Source organism: Sebastes umbrosus, chromosome 24 (assembly GCF_015220745.1).
Source record: "Sebastes umbrosus isolate fSebUmb1 chromosome 24, fSebUmb1.pri, whole genome shotgun sequence".
Classification (NCBI taxonomy): domain Eukaryota; kingdom Metazoa; phylum Chordata; class Actinopteri; order Perciformes; family Sebastidae; genus Sebastes; species Sebastes umbrosus.
In genome coordinates, this window is record NC_051292.1 from 1,700,225 (window position 1) to 1,718,451 (window position 18,227).

An 18,227-nucleotide genomic window follows, 5' to 3' on the forward strand; every position below is an offset into this window, starting at 1 on the left:
GTTCGTGCATGACTGTGTGTGTGTGAAGGCACCAAGCACCAAGAGAAGAGTCCAGGGGCATCAGGGCTCGGAGGAAAACGGAAAAAAAAAGATAAGAAATCAAAACCTCTCTTTTTCCTTCTCTCTCTCTCCTGGCCTATTTTGCGCAGAGTATCTCATAACCGGAGAGTTTAGGGCTGTTTAATGCTAGGTGACACAGCAGTGTCCTGCAGTCTTTTCTTTCTTAATCCCTGGCATCTTCGGTAAAAGATCTCTCAGAAGAAACAGCGCTCGTTTCTGGCATCCAGCCGCCGGAGGGAAGGGGAGATTGTCAGGGCGCATTTCTTCTCTGCTCGCCAGCCATTCCTCAGGAGGGTTGTGTGTGTGTGTTTGTGTGTGTGTGGATAAATCTCCCCCTTTTTTTGGTGAGTTAGGTAAACTGAGGGGAAGGAGGGAAGGAGGAGGAGAGGTGGCAGCTTTCCCCCTTGGAGAACAATTCCACCTTAAGCTCTTTTTGGAAATTACAGGAATGTTTCTCTTGTATTGCTCTTGTCACCTTGCCTCCAACATGGCCGCAAACAAGCTGAAGTGAAACTCACTGATGCGTTTGTGGAGGAAGGAGGAAGAAAGGGAGGAGGAGGAGGAGGAGGAGGAGGAGGAGGAGGAGGAGGATGCCCGGCGGGCTGGTGTTTCGTGTCATCCTCTGATAGCGGGTTTGGTTTGGCCGGAGGAGGTTTGTGCAGAGGGATGCTGAACGCGAGGCTGACTGTGTGTCCAGTAATCTCAGTGACCTCGCTGCCCAGCCGGCGAGGAGGGAACTCAGCGTGCACTCTCCTCTCTCTGCTGGTCATTTAGTGGAGCTGAGATGGACTCTACTCCACCATTTCAACGCTGTGTTTAGTCACATAGTCACACATTTAATCATTTACAGTAGCTGATTAAGCAAATCAAAACATGTACTTTTTATTATAATTAATAACACATTTCGTATCTGTTCACCTTAAAGGGAGATTTGTCAAGTATTTAATACTCTTATCAACATGGGAGGGGGCAAATATGCTGCTTTATGCAAATGTGTGTATATATTTAGTATTGAAAATCAGTTAACAACACAAAACAATGACAGATATTGTCCAGAAACCCTCACAGGTACTGCATTTAACATAACAAATATGCTCCAATCATAACATGGCAAACTGCAGCCCAACAGGCAACAACAGCTGTCAGTGTGTCAGTGTGCTGACTTGACTATGACTTGCCCCAAACTGCATCTGATTATCATAAAGTGGGCATGTCTGATAATTTTTTACCAAGTTGCTGGTGTTCGATTTATTATTTTCATAATAAATAATTCAGTAAATTTATATTTATGTATTTATTTGTTACATTTAGTTTTACAAAATAAGAAAAGCAATGTTAAAGTCAAGCCTGATGTTGTCTTACACATAAAAGAATGATCCCAGTCACTAACACAGTGAGGCATGCAGCTGATTAATTAAACACTGGTATCGGGACGGTACTCGGTATCGGCTGATACTCAACGCCCAGGTATCGCCATCGGTATCAGGACTGAAGAAGTCGAATCGGTGCATCCCTAGCTTGTAATTGCAATTCTTATTTTTTTGTCTAACTGGACAATATGAACATAAATCAATAAAGCAAATTAAAGTATTAATATGCCTGGATTTCCACTTAAGGAAAACACCATTTTACAGGATTAAGAAGATATATTTATTTATAAAAAACATTTTTAAAACTTATGCAGCAGGTTGCTTCTGAAAGGACACAGATCTTAATATGTGGAGTGATGATGTAATAACACAATGTAACGTCATCTGGGCGGTAACATTTGTTAACTGCTGAGTAATAATAATGATTATCCTGCACAAATAACCCTCATCAGTATGATTAAATGATGAGGTCATCTGTTAAAAATGCTGTGTGAGGTCATAACTGATGTTTAATTACCTTTAAATCTTATTACAGGAGCATCTTTATTACATTTTTGACCTATTTAAAGATTCTTTTTTTGTCAAATTTATTACAATGTTAGTTTTTACAGTGTATTTCCAGCTTGCTTTCATTATACAAAGTAAAGGAAGCCAAATAAAAAGCATGGTGGTTTGGTGCACTTACTCCTCCAGAGTGGAAAACACACATAAGAGTAAGTCGCCTTTCTGCAACAGCAGATAAGGACGAGGTCGACCCCCATACGTCCCATCTACAAGGAAACCGGCCTTCCAGGAAACCAGAGTTTTCCCCAATCAAAAGTTCCATTAACCTGGAGCACCGGGAGCTAATTGAGAGCGGGAGAGGGTGAGATATATCACCGTGTCATTTCAGCCGCACGGCTCGCCAACGTGCCGGCGTCAGCAGACGTCATACGGTGACACGTCTGACATATTTGTAATTATCTGGGATAATAAGAAACGAAATACGGCAACAAAACAGCCGAGCTGAGGGTGATAGTTTTGGCAGGAAGTGGACTCCTCGAGGAAAAGACAATGAGCAGGAAGATTCCTCCAACCTTTGATAACCCAGATCATGTTTTAAGCATTAGGAGACGCATAAGTAGCGGAGAGAAAAAAATCCACAAATCTGCATTACTGTTTTGAAGATTTATGAATCTCAACTTCACACATGCTCTTTGGTGGTGGGAGATCACGAGTTCATTATGTTTTGCACCGTTTTTTGATGGTTGTGTTTCTCTTATCTCCTTGAGAGGGTGAAAGATATTCTAATCTGTCGCCCCAATAGCCTTAAGCCCTGGTACGGCGAGTGGGCCAACTTTTGTTCCACATAATCCCTCCACCCCAGCGAGGGGAGGTCATGTTTGTCAAAATGTGGCAAAGTGAACATGGAAAATATTCCCTCCTCCTCCTCCTTCTTCCCTGGCTTAATTTGGAATTAAAAATGCATGCGATTTTGAACTTTAGATCTCTGGAGAGAGCCGTAAACAAGTATGAAATTAAGTGTCTTTTGAAATGCTGCGGCAGGGACGTGAACCGAATTGAGGCGCTCACATTATTCAGCTGTCAGAAGGGCGGGCGGGTGACCAGAGTGGCCTCTCGAGTCAAATCACTCACAGTTGGTCCATATTGAGTCAAACAAAAAGGACTGCAGGAACACGTCTGTGAAACCTGCAGATTTCAACACAGACTGAAAGAATTGATTGGTGTAAATATGAATAACTCTGGCCTCATCTTTAAGAGTTTAGGTGTGTTTTCATCATCACTAACTGCCCTCGTAAAACCATTAAAAATGTATAAAAATGTTTGAAAATATATAATGAATCAAGGTGAGGTATTAACAGAATACCTATATGTACGACGGCATGTTGGGGCCATGGTAGGTAGCCAGGCGAGGAGGGTAATATTCAGAGAAAAACATGAATTTCTGAGATTAAAATCATAAATATACAAGAAAAAAAAATTAAATTTCTCTGAGATTATTAAATCATACATTTGCGAGAAAAAAACTCACAAATTTAGGAGAAAAAAACTAAAATATTCTGAGATTATAAAGTCATAAATTAACAAGATAAAATACGAATTTACGAGAAAAATAATATAATAAGATTATAAAGTCACATTTTTACAAGAAAAAAACTCAAAAATTTATGAGAAAAAACCTGAATATTCTGAGATTATAAAGTCTTTGTGAGAAAAAAACAAAAATTTAAAAGAAAAACTTGAATATTCTGAGATTATGAATCCGTAAATTTGCACGAAAAAAAGCTCACAAATTTACGAGAAAAAAACTTGAATATTCTGAGATTATTAAATCATAAATTTGCGAGAGAAAAAATAAAAAATTTACAAGAAAAAAATTTAAGACTCTTAGATTATAAAGTCATAAATATGCAAGAAAAATTCGAAGATAAATATCACAAATTTATGAGAGACAAAACTTGGAAAAATAGTCTTTATTTTGTCAATGAACAACCTCAATTCACGTAGTTGGATTAAACTCATCACACGACAGACGCCACCGTTAAACACAGTGGTAACATGAGCCGGCGAGTGCAAAACATATTAATTATATTAGTATTTATGCATGTTCATAAAAGAACACAGAAAGAACATAAATGAAAATGTGTATATGTATCTTTCAGGACCTTTAAGAAGGCCATCCATACCATAATAAGACTACTTTTGGAGCAATGAAATTCAGACTGCGGCTGGCGTTACCATGTTTTTTTTTCAGTGTTCAACACTACATTTCCTTCTCCTTCTTCTCTCCGTCTGTGATCTTGTCCCAATATTTACACCTTTTTATGAGCTCCGCTGCTCTTTGCTCATTAACAGCAGCAACATTTGTCCCTCTTTAATAGCGGGTCGTGCAGAGGTCACGCGGCACCTTAAGTAAAAGACGACGCATCCTGTTCTCCCTCAGGCCGCCGAGAGCGAGTTGTTAAGCAAATCTGCATCGTAATAGGCGATTAGTATTCATTTTCTGTGTCCTATTTCTACACACTGAATCCTTGTGTGACTTCATAGTGATTAGGGTTTCTCTCTAAAAAAAGGACTTCAACATTTACAGGTTCTTTAGCAAAAAGCCTCAGTAATACCTCCAACATCCAGAGGTTCAGTCATGATTTAAAGGACTTTAAAGTGGCTCTCTTAACCCTGATTAAACAGTGTACAGCCCCTCTGTGCTCACACAGCTCTCCTGCCAACAACACACGTCTACAGCTGTGAGCTCAGCCTGCAGGACGCAACAGCGTATTCGATTACATTACATCTCAGGTATTCAGCTGAAGCTCCCGTCCAGAGACACTTAAAGCTGCTGCAACAGTGAGATATGCTCACATTTCTGGAATGTAAACCGTGAAAGCGACGCAGTAAGAGACCTACGAGGGTCAGAGGTCATGGTATGCTGCTTTATGCAAACGTATGTATATATTTATTATTGTAAATCAATTAACAACACAAAACAATGACAGATATTGTCCAGAAACCCTCACAGGTACTGCATTTAGCATAAAACAATATGCTCCAATCAGAACATGGCAAACTGCAGCCCAACAGGCAACAACAGCTGTCAGTGTGTCAGTGTGTCGACTTGACTATGACTTGCCCCCAAACTGCATGTGATTATCATAAAGTGGGCATGTCTGTAAAGGGGAGACTCGTGGGTACCCATAGAACCCATTTTCATTCACATATCTGGAGGTCAGAGGTCAAGGGACCCCTTTGAATATGGCCATGACAGTTTTTCCTCGCCAAAATTTAGGGTAAGTTTGGAGCGTTATTTAACCTCCATCATGACAAGCTAGTATGACATGGTTGGTACCGATGGAATCTTTAGGTTTTTTAGTTTCATATGATACCAGTATCTTCACTCTACCTTTAAAACGGAGCCCGCTACAATATGATAAATACAGCCTGATACAACATGAAAATTGCAAGTTGCACTAATGCGTTAAAGAAATTAGTGGCGTTAAAATGAATTTGCGTTAACTTTGACAGCTCTAATAGTTTTGCAACGGAAGAGACTGAAGAGGGAAAAATCACTCTTTAATTTAACTACTCACAACTCAGACCTTGTTGTACAGATTCTACGTACAAGCAAAAACAGCTTGTGAACCACTGAATCATACTGTTACATTGATCAATGCACAATGAGCAGAACGGTAGAAAAAGCTCACATTCTTGCATTGTCGACATCACAATCAACCAGCAGTCAGGCTTGCAGGGACAGGAAGTGTCTTACAGTTGAACATCCTGCAGTAAACCTGCTGTTATTGTGATCCAGGCGCTTTGCTCAGCACAGAGTGGGCTTTAACAAACAACTAAACTTTGTGACCTCGGCGGTGGAGGCCACGAGGCGGCGGAGCGAGCAGCTGAACTGCTGCAGTCATCTATTGGAGCAGCAGACAGCTTGACCAGGGGAGCAACCCCCGGATGACGGATGGCGCGCGGCCGGAAACGAGCGCCTTTATCAGGCCGCATTATCCTCCAGCAGCCGATCCAGACAGGCCAGATTTTTATCGAACTGTATTGGATTTAGTAATTTCCTTTTCCAAGACAAATGGATTGAGATACTGAGGGGGGAGGGGGGCTTATTGTCTGCAACCCTGGGGTGATTATTACTTATGATCCATTTAGTATTTCGGGCTTGTCCCAACACGTGCTGGTTATTCCTCTCAGTCCACCTTTCTGCTGCACAGTGGAGTTAATACTCGCTCATACTGTGCAGCTTTAACTTAGTGAAATGAGCTTTAACTCGATGCAGATCACGTGTTGTTGACATGAACAATCTGCTTCACAAAAAGTGGATTTTGTTTTGTTCATGATGTTAAAACAGACGGTACAGTTTGGGCGTCACAGATCAGTAAGTACTTTTACTTAAGTACAATTTTGAGGTACTTTACATGAATAATTTCATTTTATGCTTTTATAATTCTACTCCACTACATTTCACAGGGAAATATTGCACTTTTTACTCCATTACATTTATTTGACAGACATACTTTCAAAAAAACAAACATATGATCAGTTTATAAAATATAATTAAACCAGTGGCTGCTCTAGTTTTGCCCAACACATTTTCCAACTAGTTTCATTTAAATAACTGCATTAGTAACTCGGAGCAAAGTTGTTGTTGCACCTAGAAGAATAAATAGTAAAAAGACATGTGGGAACCGGCTATTTTCTAAACACGTGTGCCAACGACAATCAGCAATATGTCTCGCATATGGTATGACGTTATTTACTGTGTATTTCTTGCGTGTGTTTTCGTGACAAAACGTAGTTTGGAGACCTCATCGGAGATCCCTCCTGGTGAAAGATCTTGTAGTGTGAAAACCACGATGACTTCAAGACTTCAAGACAGTAAGTTGTGCAGTGGGACCAGTACGGAGAGCTGACCACTTTGAGAGTCGTGTAGTGTGAACTTTGCTTTAGTTTAGATTAAAAAACATGGGAAAATATAGTCCTTTAAATATTAAATACATTAGATACAACTTAGTGAAGAGATAAATCTATCTACTCGTCCTCAAACCAAACCTGACCTCAATTAGATATCAGTGCTACCTGTTTAACTAGCAGCCATTTAAAGTTCCTCACTGATGTACCTGCAGCAGTGTTCTGCTGATGTGAACGGGGCACTTTACACACCGCCAGTGGAGCCTCATACAGTAACAGCGCCATTAGGATTAAAGCGTTCACCAAGTGGCATATGTTCTGTTCTCCCACCCCCCCCTCCACTCCCTCTCTGTGTGAACATGTGTGTACAAATCCCACGGCTGCGAACACACAGACGGGGGAAGCACCTTGTGCCGATGAAAGCTGTGTCAGGTAATTTCACACTCTCACACGCGTGCAGTCATGTCGGCCTCCCCCGAGCTAACTCATTACCTGTCTCAGCCGCCGAGCGTGCACAGGATGAACCTTCTGGAGACGCTGGCGTTAAACAAGCTGCGCAGGTGGGGGGGGGGATTTGTGGTACTAAACGTGGCGGTGAAAAGCGACAGTGATGTAGAGAACACTCTGAAACGGTTCATCCTTATCCTGAGGGGCTCTTTGGGGTGAAAAACCGGAAAAAATGCGCTGTGACAGACCTGGTACCCTCAAACAGAGGCTAACCCGCGCAGGCAGCTCCACGCACCTTGTAGCGACGATGACAACGACGCAAACAAGAGCGAGGCTGAGGGGGTCGAGGTTCACCTTCTGCAGGCTCAGGAAGAGCAGAGAGGGGAGAAATCGAGGGCCAGGGCCCCGCCAGCTGTCTTTCTCCCTCTGTTTTGGCTCTCTGACAAACGCCTCCCCCCCTCCAACGCCATCGCCACCCCAACAACCTCCCTGCCGCGCGGGAGCTGTCAAGGGGGGGAGGACCGGACCTGCCAGCATGCATCTGGCTGACAGGCGACTGGGAAGGTGCACTGCGAGCGCACGTCACAATCAATAACCCCTGCTGAGAGCGATGGACCGGGGGGGTGTAGACGCTCCCCGCCACCTCTCCCAGTGTTTTTATTTTTGTACAGAGGGGGAGGGCGTGGTGGCGAGGGTGGGTGGTGGTGGCGCTGACTTGTCACCTAACAACACACACTCGCTCCGGGTCTTTGGGAGTTTGTTTTGAGGAAATACATATGCGCCGTGTGCAGGCGTGCATGCATGCATGAAGAGCGAGTTGTGGAGGTGTGATACGTGATGTGATAAACTGTAGGTCAGCGTCTGGGGGGGGGGGGTAGAGGTGGGGAGGGAACAAAATAAAGGAGGAAACAAGGGAGGTACGGCAGAGCGGCAGGTTTGGATGCAGTGAAGAGAGATTATGGTAAGACTGTTAAATAATATCTGATGCATTAACAGGCAATCATTACAGAACTACTTTAGTTTCATCTCGTGCTTCAGACGGGACTTTTATTTACAGAAAGTGCATGTTGCAAACTGGAATTCGACGGACATTAACTAAGCAGGCAGAATCTACTATTGAGTTGTATCATGGGAAGTTCACACCAAACGCCAAACGAACTTTCACCTCAAGTTACTCATCCAAGTTCATTTGTGTTTATCTGAGTCACTGAGAGGAAGAGGAGCTCTTACCACCATGTAGATACCAACAATGTGTCATCAATCATTGCTAAAATAACCACTATTGCTGCTTTGTACATGTTGTGGAAGTCCAAGATACGACGGAAAAGAAACCGCCATTGCATCTGGGATCATAACATCATCCGGAGGCGTTTCACCGAGCTGTATTCGCTGCATCTAGCAAGATGCACATCGGCTGAATTCATCTGGTTTACAGCGGTAAAATAAACAGATTTAGATGATTTAACTGCAATAAACGGATCAAAATTATGCCGGAATAACTACTCAACGATGCAGATTTGTAAAAAGTTTGAATTCATGCTTTGTCAGGTCTGTCTGCAAGATGGCAAGCAAGCAAACTTTTCTGAATGGAGTTCAGAGTGATTAGTGCTAGGCTAATCTAACATTGTAGCTGCTCCATCAACACTCATATATGGATATGGTGACTTTCAGCTCCGGCCTTCGAAAGCATGGACAGAAACTGGAACCAGTGGGAGTTTTCAGGTTTATCAGCTCTTTATAAAGGCTGCTGTTCTGTAAGAGGACACTGAATGTTTGCATGTATGTTGCATGATTATGTGTCGGTGTGTGTGCGTTGTGGAGGAGGAGGAGAGGAGGAGGGTGATCAATTGCCTTTGCACTTACAGTCAACAGCCCGAGCCGCGGCCAACACGCTGGGAGATCCGTTACGATTCCTTCCCAGAAAAAGAGGAGAAGAAGAAGAGCGAGGAGTTCCTGGCACATCCACGCCGCCGTAAACAGATATAACAAGTTCCCTCCATCGTAAGATGAGAGAATGTCAATGGGGCCTGACACTGAGACACCCGACCGCCGATCAATCGATAGCTGACATTACACCTCGGCACGTCAAGCCTCCTCAGTCACCAGTATTAAAGTTTTGCATTACCAATGAGGTCCTGCTGGGTTCTTCCTCCTCCTCCTCCTCCTCCCTTGATAATTCATGTTTACCAGCGCTGCTTATATTTTGAAGGGTGATTATTCAGTCACATCAAAACCTTAATGAACCTCGTTTCACCAGTAGCAACTAGAATTACAAGGTTTTTCTTTTTTTTTTTTAACGAATGAAATCTCATTTTTAAAGAATTCAAGAGGAGCTGATTAAAGTGATTCTGCTGCACAAAAAGACCATTTCTACAGAGTGTGAGATGGAGATGGTCGGTCATGGCTTTTGGACGCGTTACGTCCTATTTAAGCCGACAGTGTCCTCCTCCTCAAGGGTTTCTAAGCGCTGACAGATTCTCCTAACCGGGCAAATTAACTGGCTTTGATACCTCGCTCATCTCCTCCTAAAGCCAATCAGACCGTGTTTACCATCACGGCCAGAGAAGGGAACAAGTTTAAGTGTGTGTTTCTGTTTTTTTTTAATCTGGCCTCTGATGTGACGTGGCCCCGTCCGCGGCGAGAAGAGGGGGCATCCTCTCGTGCTTTCAATGAAGCGCTGAGCAATTATCAAAGCCGCCTCCTATTGATCTGCGCCCTCGTGCGAGGTCGGCCAGACGGTTTTTAAGTCACTTTTTCTGCTCTGGTTCATTATGGGGACTATGACAACATGTTAAGATGTCGGCCCTCGTCTGTGCTCATTATAGGTGGTTTTGCCTCGTGTTTTTTTACCAGATCTGATTTTATTTTTAATGTGTTATTAAATTATTATTGATAACATTTTTATGTAGACCAATATATTTTTTAAATAACACAGAGCTTCTAGAAAGGTGCTGAATAAAAATAAAAATATTATTATTGTGAATTAATTATTTAAAAAATGGTGGCGGGTCCAAAATGAATGTTTTGTTTTGTATCTCTGTGGAAGATATCTGACGTTTGGTTCTAACGAGGCTTGTGAGCCGATAGTAAAACGACGTTGGTATCACGTGGTATCTCTGGGTTATCAATGTTATCTATAGCACCTTTAAAGGTCATAGTATTCTTGGATTTCTTAGGATTTAAATATTTGAGGTTCAGGTTTAGTTTGGAGTTCAGGGAGATATACATCCTTAAATGATGTCAATTGATTAAATAATTAAATCATGATTAATCGCAAATTAATCTGTTCAAAATGTACCTTAAAGGAAGACTTGTCAAGTATTTAAAACTCAAACATGCTGCTTTATGCAAATCTATGTATATATTTATTATTATAAATCAATTAACAACACAAAACAATGAGAGATATTGTCCAGAAACCCTCACAGGTACTGCATTTAGCATAAAACAATATGCTCCAATCATAACATGGCAAACTGCAGCCCAACGGACAACAACAGCTGTCAGTGTGTCAGTGTGCTGACTTGACTATGACTTGCCCCAAACTGCATGTGATCATCATAAAGTGGGCATGTCTGTAAAGGGGATACTCGTGGGTACTCATAGAACCCATTTACATTCACTGATCTGAAGGTCAGAGGTCAAGGGACCCCTTTGAAAATGGACATGACGTTTTACTCGCCATAATTTAGCGTAAGTTTGGAGCTTTATTTAACCTCCTTTTCAAAAACACAGAAAAAAACACAACATACATCAGTTTTGTTGTGTTTTCTGTTTGGATAGGTTCAGTAATGCAGGTAAGAAAATCAATTAAGCTTGTAGAGATCCTTATTAATCTAGTGATGGAAATGCATCTGTGTGTTAGTGTCAATGAGGGTGAGAAGTGTGTGAGGTGAAGCAGAGAGTGATCGGGTTGCAGAGTTTGGGACTGTAAGTGTGTGTGTGCATTTGCAGGATCACACACACATTTATCCTTTTGGAAATGTTTAAATCTGCAGACGTGGAGGAGAAAAAAAAAGAAAGGGGTCCAGGACAGAAGAGCTGTTCCCTCTCTGCGTGGACCTGACCGAGGCAATAAAAGTCTGACTCAGTCTGGTGAAATATGCTGCCGCGTCGCTGCGGTCCGCTGCTCCGCTCCCAAACACATCAGTCCGTATTGTTACAGCGCTGTGTTTACCTTCAGGCCCCGACGCTCTTCATTTTTGCATCGCCACCTGTCACCGAGCTCTCATTTATAACACGAGCGGGTTCCTTGCCCTTCCAAACAATGTGAAACTTTCTGTTATATTTATACCAAAAAGAAATATAAATATTTGAACTAGCGTTTAATGGGGGGGTTTTGTGCATTCCATCATATCGTACACAACCTCAATTGTTACCTTGGACGAATCGCCGGCTTGTATTTACTTTGGGGTCTGCGTGAGTGATATCCGCATTGATGCTGTTTGCCATATTAGTGAGCTAAGACCTGAGGCTCTCCAGCTGAACTATTGCGGCTGTGTACACAATTTAGATGAAAATCCTGTTTATATTGCAAAAGAGGTGTATTTTGTAAGCCTGCTCTCCCCCCATCGTGCTGTATATTTTATTGTGAAATATTTCCTGCTGCCGGTGTGTCCTGGTGGCCTAATATATCCCAGAATGCACCTTCAGCTGTGGATTCATGTCAGAACATTTGGTACCACTCTCTAATAAGGCATGCTTTATACAAAGGTTGATAAGTCATAAATTATAGATTTATTAATGGTAAATAAATTCATGATTACTATTTGTAGATTTGCCTGGATGTATTTTGTTTTGTTTCTTCAACGGAGAGGTCTCTACAGGACGACGTCGCCCCTAATAACAGAGATCTGCAACCACATCGCCTGTCAGGAACGTCTTTATTAGATGATTCTGCAAAATAGATTATGTTCAGTGCAGTGGGCAACCTCCGCGTCTGAGAAGTGAAGCCAATACTGAAGTGCCTTAAACCTGCCAGCCAGCAGGGGGCGACTCCTCTGGTTGCTAAAAGAAGTCTGATTGTATAGAAGTCTATAAGAAAATGACCCTACTTCTCACTTGATTTATTACCTCAGTAAACACTGTACAGATGAGTTTATGGTCTCAATCGCTAGTTTCAAGTCTTCTTCAATACAGCATGATGTTCATTTAGTAAATTATGGTCAATTACGGCCAAAAAAATAAATGTCACATGAAACATGTATGAAATAAAGCAGCAGTATGCCGATGCACCTGTCACACATTCAGGTGAGAAAAAAATATTATTTTTCAGGGTTGCCAGTTTGTGAAAAAAACCTTTTTGCTCATGTTCAGTATTTGCTTTTTGAGAATATCTCTTTTGATTTTGCTCTTTAATTCTTAAGAAAGACGCCCTAATGGACTTTTTGACCAATTAAACAAAGTCCATTAATTAGCAGCTTATTACCGTTTACAACTGCACGCTTGATGGCTTATTAGAAAGTCAGAAACCTTTATTAATGAATTACCAACATTTATAAGTTATTAGAAAGTGAATAAAGAGTCATAAGTTTCTCAATTTATTATAATTATTTAATTCTGCAGTGATAAATATGAATATATTTCATTAATAAAGGGTTCTTCCTCTACAATAACATAAAGTAGGAAGTATATGGCCCTATATTAGAGATTTCTTGCAACTTGGCAAAAGGATCATTTTAACATTAGTTTCAACCCATTAAAGGTCATGCTTTATTGATCAGCAATAAAGCATCAATAAAACATATTTTAACACCCATTAAAACTTTTTTTAAAAAGTAGTATTTCATCAAAGTGGTTTATTTTACTTTGTTCAGTTTAGTTGCTTTGATACTGATTGGCAGGATAATTCAGAGAGCTTCCATGTAACATTGACCACATGACTTTCTGCTGCACCCCAGTCTGGATTTAGAGATCTTTGAAAAGAGGCAATTTCAGATTATCACGGCCTGATCTGTGTGCATGTGTCAGCTGTGTGTGGATACGAGCAGGACACACATGCTTTAGGAATGCACAGATGCCTCGCGTTGTCGTTAATCTCCCCGAGTGGCTCGCGTCTCGATGGCATCCATATGCAACTTTAATTTCAGCACTTCAAACTGCAGAGGGATAAAGATAGCTTTTGAAGATTGCTTTTCATGTTCGCTACGTTTGTCTAAGTGTAGCGGAGGAGATCTGGACGGGTTTCTCTTTTGTGGAGCAGTTCGGCTTCTTAAACGAGAAAAAAAAAAAAAAGAAGTCACTCAGCTCGGAGACGACTTGAAGCGTCTGAAAACGGCGGCTTTAGAGGCAATTTCCTGCTATTGTTTCACACTAACGAGATAAACACTTTCTGTCAATCAGAGCTTCTTCCGAAGGTGTCACATTTCAACATCGTGCAAAATGACATGTGGGAACAGTCAGCGGTTGATGGAAATAGTAGTTTTGTGGAGAGAACTTCATTGAGCTGCCAGCTGTTTTGGACATTTTTACATTCATGCATTTTCTGAACCCGGCAATAAAGACTTTCATAACTGCAGTGTTCCCCTTCCACATAAATATGCTTCTAACAAACAACCATAACATCCATGTTATACGATCCCTATTGTTAACAGTTCTCTTTCAGCCTCGGCGCTGCTCACAGAGGGCCAGTGCTAAAAGGATATGGAGCTTTCAGATGGCACCTAAGTGCTGTATCGCATAACCAGCGTGCCTTTTTATGGATTAACAGTTTATTCCTTTTGCTGGAGCCACACCAAAGCGCCCCGGTCCTCTGTAAAATATACTGCTTTTGGTGAATTATGAGTGTGGCCTTCATCCAAGTGCCTGTGGTCTTCCTGTTTATTTGTACGGCGGCGCAGGTCGGCAGCGAGGTGGGGTCCGACGGATCCAGCTGAGCATGTGTAAACACTCATCCGGGGAGCCGCGGTGAAAGTGGCTATTTTCCTCCGGCGAGGGGATTTTTTTACTGCCCATTGTTTTTAACACAGAATCGACCTCTTAAAAACATTGGACACTCTCTCATGGCTCTCCTGTGGCCCAAAGAGTGCTTTGTATATGCCTATTGACAAAATATTTCTGTGTTATGGCATGTGTATACTGCGACTCGTATAAACTGGAAAAGAAACACGAGTGCGCTGGCGGGAACATCTCGGCCATTTCACGCAAGTGCTCCCTGGAAAGCTCTCCGTATAGCGGCTTAGAAAACTCTGACGCCCTGCGTTTCCCTCAGACATGCAGACAGCGCTCAGTCTCACCTTTAGTCCAAACTTACTGCTCTACTCGTGCACTTTTGCTCCATTCTCCGACATATACTGCTTAAAAAGAATCAGATCCTTTAAGAAACAACCCGGCTGAACTGGATGAGAAACAGGCTACTGATTCAATCAGATATTTAAGGAAGAATCTATGCCAATATTTAAGGATGAATACATGAATATGAACGTACTACAGAACTTTACATAGCAAAAATCTCCATTTTATTAAGCAATTTATGTGTTTAAAAACCTTATTTCCTTAAACAAGTCAAACAATATTTCAACCTGTTTCCAACGCCGATCATCACGTTTCAACATCTTAAAAAATTAGTGTCTAAAATAATTAACTAAAATATAACTTGATTTTTGAAAATAACTTTTCTTTACTAAAAGAACGTCACTTGATTTAAGCAAATAATATTTTCAAGGACTAAATTACAGACCAAAATTTCTTCAAAACTTGCAGAAAAGGATGAAAAATTAATTATCAATTCCTCATCTGATCATACAGTATATTATGATATTTAAGGAAAAATAAACAAAGCCAGACTTTAACCAAAGTTGCATGTAGTTGTCGGGGTGATGGACGCAGCCATAGTGACGACCAGCAGCATCTTATTAAGTCGTTTCTGCCTAAAATCGACTCCTTAAAACATTATTTTCTTAAAAGAAATGAAATGATCTCTCTAATAGATATCAACTTGCTCCAAAACATTTCTATAAATTAGTGTCCGTAGTTTAAATCAAGAAGGAATGAATACTTTCTGTATCTGTGTAAACCACTCTGAGAACTTGCAGGCAGCAGCCCGGCTGAACTGGATCAGAAAGTTTTAATTTGATTACAGAGGAATACGTGCTGGCATGATGCATTAGAAAGCGGGAGATGCAACTGTATACAGTTGGACACATGGGGGACAAACACACTCCATGATCGTCTTCATGTCAGTTTAACCCCTGAGCGTAATGGGGGGGACATTTTCAGAGTGACTTATGTGTCTCTGAGGTGCAACCGCCGCTGTTGTTTTTGTCAACAGGATACGGGTTATCCACAGGCGAAGCGTCAGGGGCATCGGAGGCTTCGCTGCAGCTCTGACTCAACCAAACTCAATCCGTTTCAGCCTCAACCGGCAGAGAGCGGCCGCTCATCTGCTGCGACACAACGCTCAGGATGATGGTCGTTACGAGGACGCCGTGTTTGGGGACAAGCCGGAGAAAAACACATGTGTAGGGTGGTGTTGGAGGAAGAGGAGGAAGGGACGGGCGGCGGTTTGAGTGTTGCCACTATGTGAAAGCTTCTCCGGGCTGCCCGTGCACTTTGACACCGGTAGCCAAGTCCCGGAGGCCGCGACCGTCAGGGAGAAGTGTGTGTTTGTTGCTGCTGAAGGGGTCTGGGAGCGGGATCCAAGCCAGGGTCAGGGGGTTAGCTACATGTCCTAAAAGCAAACTGTAACCTACTTTCACCCCCCACACACATACTCACTGCAGCGAGCCAGTCAGACATCCTGCCACGGAGTCCACTCTCTGTTTTGCAAAGTCAAAAGGCCACAAGAGAAAAGAGGTAGTTCACCAAAAACTTTAGGGCATCTACCAAAGAGCCTCCGAGTTCCCAGAGTGCCGTTGGTTTCAGTGTGGGTGGCTCCAATCCCTCAGCCCTGCAGTGTTACTGCCATTTGCATAACTGCAGCTAAAGTATACATTTTACATACCAGCACGATGAGATGGTGCTACTCTGCAGATGTGAGTTAAAGTTTGTAATATGTTTATATTTAAGGGAGAGATTGAAGAAACTGGTGACACAAAACTACAAAGACTTTTTAAAGGATACAACGATTTAGTGCCACACTAGCACATAGCTGAGGGCGATAAAAGAGACGGATTAAGAAAGAATCGTTGCAGATTTTAGCCTCTATTATGAGGGTCAAGCTCCAAAAACAAAGGATCCTACACTTCCCATAATGCAATAGGGATGTGTATTGGCAAGAATCTGGCAATACAATACGTATCATGATACAGGGGTAACGATTCAGCTTATTGTTTTATGCTAAATGATAATAATAAATGATAATAACCTGTGAGGGTTTCTGGACAATATCTGTCATTGCTTTGTGTTTTTAATTGATTTCCAATAATAAATATACACATACATTTGCATAAAGCAGCATATTTTCCCACTCACATGTTGATAAGAGTATTAATACTTGATAAATCTTCCTTTAAAGTATACTTTGAACAGATAAAAAATGTGCGATTTAATTTGCGATTAATCAGGATTAACATTTTTAATCGATTGGAAGCCCTAATTTCCACGCTTGGCAATGAAAACATGATTATGTTTAAGCAACTGAAAGCACTTTCTGGTCTCCAATGTCACAGATTTATGTCCAACCATCAACACGACTTCTGTGCGGTAGAATGTCACACTTCCTGTATTGGGAGAAAGTTGTCCAGGCAGCAATTATGTTTCTTCCAAATCCAATTTGGCAAAACAAATTAGTATATAAAAGCATTTTCTGGGAGACGAGGTTGCTCTGTTTCTGTTGTGCGTGGTGCCTAGCTGCTGCCCCGCAGGCTGCCGACCCCTCCGCTAACCTCCAGTCGATGCAAACTCACCAACAGGAACACACACAGACGCACGGCTGGCCCGTAGCACCGAGAACCAGATCTGCTCCACTCAGGATCATCCTGCTCGTCTTCTCTCAGCCACTCGCTGCTAGTTTGAAGTCTGACTCTGAGGCGCGTTAGAGATCTTATAGGGTTTGAAGTCGAGAGCGGCGGCACCGACAAGTACCCGCTTCTCCTTTCACCTCGGAGCGTTTCTACCCCCAGAAACAAAAGCAACAACATCGTCAAGTATCTTCCAGATCAAGCAAAAAGAAAAAAAAAACAGAACATCTCCAGGAGGCAGAACTGGTTTCTCTTTGTGGTTGGTAAGGATCAGTGGAGCATCAGTGATCACATTAAGAATGATGCTGTTAAAAACCTCCCTCAGACCTGATCATCCTCTGCATCTTTGGCCTTGAAGCTCTTCTATCCCGACCGGTAAAAACATGTCAGCACAGAAGAAACTTACTGCTCATGTCTTGTTCTACTTTCTCTACATGCATCAGAAACTGAGGAAGATAGAAAGATGTGACCTTAGTGTGCACTGGAACTTGTAGTCTTCAAATTATAAATCACAATCTTGTGGAAATTTCCTTTAGTGTTCAAGCTACAGATCTCATGGAATAAAAACATGTTTTTTCTAAAACTCAACTGAGTAGCTTTAACTTAACTTTCCTGCTGTTGAAATACTTTTAAGTATTAACAAGTAGGGTTTACTTACACCACTGATTTTAGGAGTAAGATGAGTATGTGTACTGAGTATTTCATAATCGTCCATCCTTAGTCCACTAAACCACTAAACCAAGATGCCGACGACCAAAATACTGAACTCAAGGCTTCAAAACCGTAGTGCACAAACCAACGGGTGACGTCGCGGTGACTACGTCCACTTCTTATATACAGCACGCTCTAAAATAATGAAACCCACAAAGAGGTGGAAGATAAAAAAGGTTTCTCATGCGAGTTGGGAAATCATTATCCAACTGGTTACAACGTGCTTCAGAGTAATTCAAAGTTTAAATTGACATTGAATAAATGTCCTCTGGTATTTACTTTAGACACCAGGAGGTGAGAGAGGCCTCAGCCTCGTAGCAAG

General features: G+C 41.9%; 1 long non-coding RNA gene across 1 annotated transcript in view; it reads right to left on the minus strand.

Moving 5' to 3' along the window:
• LOC119483672 overlaps nucleotides 1–18,227 on the minus strand; it is a 77,163-nt gene that overhangs the window by 8,421 nt on the left and 50,515 nt on the right. The gene's annotated exons all lie outside the window — the stretch shown is intronic.